Below are 7,500 nucleotides of genomic sequence, written 5' to 3'. Positions count from 1 at the left end.
TCAAATTTATCAGAAAGAAGTATCTGGTACACTAGAATCTATAACATAACCCTTCCCAAATGTGTGGCTCTATGTCTATGTCAGAAATCCTTGCCAGTGAGTGGAAGAGTCGCAAAGAGGGTAGAGAGGCATTATTGGACTGAATGGACTGCATATTTAGTTACATTCTTCTTCTTTGATGCAGTCAACTAACTTCTCCCTCATAATTTCTGATCCTGTGTCTATGTAAGGAACAATAATTGATTTCAAATTTTGACACAAGGCCAGCAATTTCGGGGAAGGGAGTAAGTCAATTACACTGACTCCCAATGCTCAACTAGTACTTATTTTATTGACCCCACCAAAAGGATGAAAGGCAAAGTCTACTTTGGCAGAATTTGAATTCAGAATATAAAAATTGACAAAATGCTGCTAAACATTTTTCCCATCACACTAAGAACTCTGCCAGCTCACTGCCTTATGTAGGGCAAAGTTGACCTCAGCAAAATTTGAACTCAGAATGTAAAGACTGATGAAATGCTGCTAAACATTTTATCCGGTGTGCTAATGATTCTGCCAGCTTGACACCTTGTAAGGAAGCAATCATTAAGAAGTATAAAATCAGAGTAACAGAAGTTGAAGTGTATTGCATTAAATGCTATGCAATATTTCATTATCGTAAGGTGGTGAACTGATAGGATTCTTAACACACCAAGCAAAATGCTTAGCAGCATTTCTTCCATCTTTACATTCTGAGTCCAAATTCTGCCAAGGTCAATCTTACTTTTCATCCTTCTAGGGTCGATAAAATAAGTACCAAATGAATACATAATTTTTCATTTCTTGTGTTAACATTTTGTCATGGGAGAATTTAAAAGAAATGAAAACCTTTTAATAGGTTTGAAGAAAATAATATGTTCATTAAATGTCCTCAAATAGTCGTTACACCCTGTATGTGTGTGTGTGTGTGAGTGTGTGTATGTATACACACACACACACACACACACACACACACACAGATATATATATATATATATATATATATATATATATATATATATATATACATGTGTGTGTATATGGGTGTGCATGCATGTACAACAAACTTACACACTATTCCTGTCTTCCGAATTTCACTCACAAGTTCTTGGTCCAAAATGCTACTCAGTACAATTGAACCTGAAACTACATGGTTGTGAAGCATTTCACTTCCAAATTCTACTAGATAAAATATTAAAATTGACATTCATTTCCCTGGGAATGGTAACACAACAGGAATTAACTGGAGTGAACCCAATTAACTACAAGCATAAACTTTACGAACATTGTGGCATTAAAAAGAAATTTGTATTTTTGTAAATGAAAAACTAATATTTTTTAATAATTTTACTATTTCAGATAGAATCAAGCTGGCAGAATTGTTAGCATGCTTAGAGGCATTTTGTCTGTCTTTATGTTCTGAGTTCTAATTCTGACAACGTCCACTTTGCTTTTTATCCTTTTGAGGTTGATAAAATGTATATCAGTTGAGTACTGGGGTCAATGTAATCGACTTACCCCTTCCCAGAAATTTCTGGTCCTGTACCAAAATTTGAAAGCAGTATTTCAGATAGAATCTAAGAGTCAATTCCTACAAAATCTGAAAAGAAAAGACATAAAATCCTATTTTAAAAGCCAACAAACTTGATAAATTTAAATTACTATTATAATTAGTTTTATTATTACTATTTTCACTCAGACAAACAGAAAAAATTATTTGCTATGAATATTTTTATCTTAAACTGTATGTAAATGGCCGACAAAATAAAACATATTTTCATTGAAAAGAATAATATGAGTGAACATAACACAAATAAGACACATTCCACAAGATTTTTCAATATCTAAGGATTGGGGTAGATAGCTAATTCTAATCTTAAATCTTTATCTCAAGTTCTTTGTCAAATATTAATCCTATCACAGCCTCTTTATCTTTGTCTGTGAGATAAATTTCTTGAGCACCAAAGATGTGTAACAAAACTAACACAAAGCTTTGTTGAGTCAGATTTGTCATGTCAGTATGGATTCCGGCTTAAGAATGAATATCTAGAAACTGACAGAATCCACCAGAAATCTGGTTATACAAATGATCTCATAGAAACTTAGTAGTCAGGAATATACATCTGTTGCCATAAAGCTTAGCATGCTTTCATGTGTCCTTTCCTTTTAGTTTAGCATGGAACTAACTTAGCTTCATGAAAATATATAACCAGTTTAAATGTCATAATTTAGTGGACATTTAGAATTCAAAAAATAAATTTGATGTTGTCTTTCTATAGAATTGACTTAATAACTTCAATTAAGATGCTTTGAAACATTACATATAATTTTTAAAAAATTAAACAAACTATGGGGTTTTAAGGATGGATATTATTATCTGTCATTCACCTTTCCAGCCTTGTAAAGTGCCTATCAAATAATGGAATTGATATAATCAATTAACTCCAACTCACATCAAAATTATTGGCCCCCTGTCTAAATTAGAAACACCTGTTAATATCATTGTTGTTGCTATTGTTGTTGTCATTGTTGTCATTATTATTATTCTTTTATTCTTTTATATGTTTCAGTCCAATTACTGTGGCCATGCTGGAGCACCGCCATTATTATCATTATTATTATTACTATTATTATTATTATTGTTCAGTAGTTTTATTTTTATAGCATGCTTTCACTTCACTACCGAGCACAGCTCTGTGTGCCTTGGGTATGTGCTGTGGGTTGCTATGATGCTATTATGGTAACTGTATTGAAAGTGTTTTGCGTAGGATGTGTGCAGTGCCCAGTAGTGCAATTTTCTGTATGTTATATATATTTGTAAGTCCTGGTGTTTTTGTTATGTATTTGTCTGAATATTATTATTATTATTGTTATTATTATTATTATTATTATTATTATTATTATTATTATTATTATTCAGTAGTTTTATTTTTATAACGTGCTTTCACTTCACTACCGAGCGCAGCTCTGTGCGCCTTGGGTATGTGCTGTGGTTTGCTGTGGTGCTCTTATGTTTACTGTATTGAAAGTGTTTTGCGTAGAATGTGTGCAGTACCCAGTAGTGCAATTTTCTGTATGTTATATATATTTGTAAGTCCTGGTGTTTTTGTTATGTGTTATTATTATTATTATTATTATTACTCTTATAAAGTAAAGGCACCTTTTTTTTTGAGTTCACCTTCAAAATGTATTGCTTTTTCAAGCATTACCAAAGGAAATTAAATTTCTTCTCATGTAGAACATGTCCTTCAGGACATAAAAGAAATTATTTCATTTGAAAAAGACAAAAACTATGGCATTATCTACAGTACTTTTAAGACTGGAAATGCAGTCAAAACTCAGACTGATGATGTCAGACACACCTCTGACTATAAATTTGTACCACTGCTCATGGATCACAGAAACACAAAAGTAGCAATAAAAGACACTAAACATGACATCGGCCCATAGTTTGTGACAGTATGGGAGAATGGTTAAAGTAGAGTTAATGAAAGTTAGGGGATGTGAAAATGGACTTATAAATCCTAGTTGATCCCTGAACATCATAAAGTTTTACCAGAACTGTGTCTAATATTTATGAACATGTGTGTACATGTGTGTATGTATGTATGCATGTTTGTATGTATGTATGTATGTATGTATGTATGTATGTATGTATGTATGTATGTATTTATGTATGTTTGTATGTATGTATGTATACAGGATATATGTATGTATATATGTATGTGTATATACCTATTTATATATGTGTGTGTATATATATATATATATATATATATATATATATATAGTTATATATATATCATTATCATCATTGTCAGTTAACGTCCACTGTCCATGCTAGCATGGGTTGGACGGTTTGACTGAGGATTGGCAAGCCAGGAGGCTGCACCAGGCTTCAATCTGATCTGGCAAAGTTTCTACAGCTGAATGCCTAACACCAACCGCTCCGAGAATGTAGTGGGTGCTTTTTACATACCACTAGCACAGAACCAATCAGGCAGCACTGGCATAGGCAATGGTTATGGTCTCACTTGGCTTGCTGAGTCTTCTCAAGCACAGCATATCTCCAAAGGTCTTGGTCCCTTGTCATCACTTCTGTGAAGCCCAAAGTTTGAAGGTCATGCTTCACCAACTTATCCCAGGTCTTCCTGGGTCTACCTCTTCCACAGGTTCCCTATACTGCTAGGGTATGACACTTTTTTACACAGTTGTTCTCATCCATATGACACACATGACCATACCAGCACAGTTGTCTTTCTTGCACACCACATTTGATGCTTCTTAAGTCCAACTTTTCTCTCAGGGTGCTTACACTCTGTGTTACATTCCTGTCTTGAATACCTCTGTAATTGTCCGGAGGACTATGATGAATAAGAAGGGAGCTGAGGACTAATCTTTGGTGGATGCCTACCCCTACTCAGAATTTTTCCCTATACTCATTGCCAACCCTCAACTTACTGACAGCATCATTTTGATTTCAAAGTATATATTGTCCATCCTGAGGCTTCTGGCTCCACTGCTCTTCAATTTGTTTCTGCCCATTCTTTTTTGCAGCCTGTTTGATCTGTTTTGCCTGTTTTGTGGCAGTAGTTCCAGGTTCTTCATCTAATTCAGGGTTAATGCAAAGTTCCCATGCAAATTTGCAAGCTTCCTTGACTGTAGAATGTGACTTTTTGCTGCTTTTATTATTATTATTATTATTATTATTATTATTATTATTATTATTATTATTATTATTGCTGTTATTATTATTGTTATTGTTGTTGTTGTTGCTATTGTTATTGTTAATCAGTGGGGTTGTTGTATGTAAGACTAGATTTTCTAATATATTCTGTCCTTATATATGTCAGTAAAATGTAATTTGTGCAAAATTTGTCTACTATTTCTAGCAGGTCAAACGACCACATAGTGGCTTCCTTGGCTCATATACATGCATTTATTAGATGAGGATGTCAGAGATAATAAAGCACAACTTTTATAAAATATGTAAAAATGTTGGTCAATAAGTAATGATAAGATTTATACGCTGTTGCAAAAGTATTTATTGTTAAGTAAACACTTCTTATATACTATTTAGAATACAAAAAAAGAAAAACATGTTTAAAATAATAGCATCTTTATTAGCCCATTCTTATAATTAGAGTCTATTTTTATAGATCTTTTCAGGGAAACACACCATCTTCAGATATATTGCAAAATGCTTTATTAATTGTGGATCATCAAGAGAGAACCATATTTATTGGAAAGCAGATCCAATAAAAAAAACATTACATTTTTTTTGTCAACAATATAGATATTTTTTTGTGTTGCCTCAAAGCTAATTTTCATAAGTGATGAGTATAATTGATTGAATTTCCAGGATATTGTTTGTATTATTTTATCAACCTAGAAGGATGAAAAACAGAGTAAACTCAATGGAGTGTGGCATAGATTTATGATCAGTAAAACTGCTCCTGTTTTAGCCATTACATCTCGCTCACCATCCTCCAGAGCAATGCCTTTTTCATTTTGCCCACTGGGACCATGAAGTGGACTGAAAATTCTTTTTAGATATTATTTGTAACTTTCTGTTGATATATGACATAGCTGTTGTGTTATCAGTAAACTAATCGAAAAGACAGTCATCTTCTCTAAAGAAGGGGCAATTGTCATGAAAGAAAATAATGAATTTCTATTTCACTTATATGTCAATATTAATTATTTATTTAGAGTTAACCACTTTTTGTAGGATCAGACTTTATTAGGATTATGGTATCTGTTTTATGGAAACCACAAGAAGTGTAATAAATAGGTGTTACTATGTTTAATAAACGGAGCAGTAAAAAGCTTAACTAGAATTAAATATATAGTGATTAAAGAAAATAATAATAAACCAGACAATGACAGATATTACATTTGCAGTTTTCTAACAAATATGGGAGACAACTTTAGCAATGTTTCTGCTTCTTTTAAGCATCATCAGGAGGAGAGTAGCCTTAATGCAATCTAAAAGTTGTGTAGCAAAACAGAGGTGTAAATATGCAGAAATGTATATTTGCCGTCACTGATAACACAGAATAGTTTAGATAGTTTGGATAGTAAATGTGTAGTACATTTATTCCAATGTACTCTTTTGAATAAATACAAAGAATATTTTCAAGAATTTATTGACATAGCTTTCATCCTAGTTGAAGTGAAAGACAAAGTCATCTTTGATGGTATTGAAATTTAGACCTTGAGGCTATATATAGTATATAGTTTATTAATATTAATAACACCTAAGGCAGTGAGCTGACAGAATCAATACCAAAATACTTAGTGAGATCTCTTCAACTTGATGTTCTGAGTTTAAATACCTTTTATCCTTTGTGGAGGTTGATAAAGTAAGTACCAGTTAAACACTGGAGTTGATGTAATTGACTTCTGAAATTGCTGGCCTTGTACGAAAATTTGAAATCAATATTAATAACATCTAATTATTACAGTGTTCAGTTTCCATAAGATAGGTGTTAACAAACTTGATTACAACTCTTTCCTTCAAAAAGTGGTTTAGTCTAAATAAATACTTAGTAATTCTGAGCAGGTGTCTTCTACTATGACTCCTCCAAGCTGACCAATGCTCTGTGAGTAAATTTGGTAGTTGGAAAATGTGTGGAAGCTTATTTTCTCCGTGTGTGTGTGTGTGTGTGTGTGTGTGTGTGTGTGTGTTGTGTGTATGCGTGTGTATGTGTGTGTGTGCATGTATGCGTGTATGTGTGAGTGCATCTGTGTTTGTGTTTGTGTTTGTTCCCTTCACCACTTATTGAGTTGTGCTGATTCGTTTGCATTCCTGTAACTTAGCTGCTTGACAAAAGAGACCAATAGAATAAGTACCAGACTTAAAAAGAAATACTGGTATCAGTTTGCTTTCAATGCAGCGCTCCTGTAAGGCTGCAGTCCAATGATTGAAAGATAAATGATAAAGAATAGCTATCCACATATATATTTATGTGTGTGTATGTGTGTATGTGTGTGTGTGTGTGTGTGTGTGTGTGTGTGTGTGTGTGTGTGTGTGTGTGTGTGTGTGTGTGTGTGCGTGCGTGTAGAATATGGTTTTGGCACTGTGAATCATTCATGTAATACTTGCTCTTTTTGACTGTGTGATTTTTGCTGTGAGTTTAGGTATTGCTATCTCTTATTTGTTAGTAAGAACTTTCTCCAGACTTTAATCATATTTTGATGTCACTTTATTCAATTCAAGCATTTAAGTCAGACATCAGCTAAGACAATTTATTGCAAAGAAAACATGCATAACAAAGATAATCATATTGTTCAGTTATCATTTTTATTGTGGGCTTGCTGTCTTGAGATGCAGGCTTGATGCATTCAATTCTAGTTTTAAAGACATTAGGTTTTTTGAGCCAGATTCAGTGGTTGTGTTGAATGCATCATGCAATGCAATACATGGAAGAGTTCTTGACAGTTCAATGTGTAAAATTAGTGTAGAAGTAAACAGGAAAT

This window comes from Octopus bimaculoides, chromosome 2 (assembly GCF_046866305.1).
Source record: "Octopus bimaculoides isolate indiv1 chromosome 2, ASM4686630v1, whole genome shotgun sequence".
Lineage (NCBI taxonomy): Eukaryota > Metazoa > Mollusca > Cephalopoda > Octopoda > Octopodidae > Octopus > Octopus bimaculoides.
The sequence above is the reverse complement of the archived record's forward strand: the minus strand, read 5'-3'. Positions refer to the sequence as shown.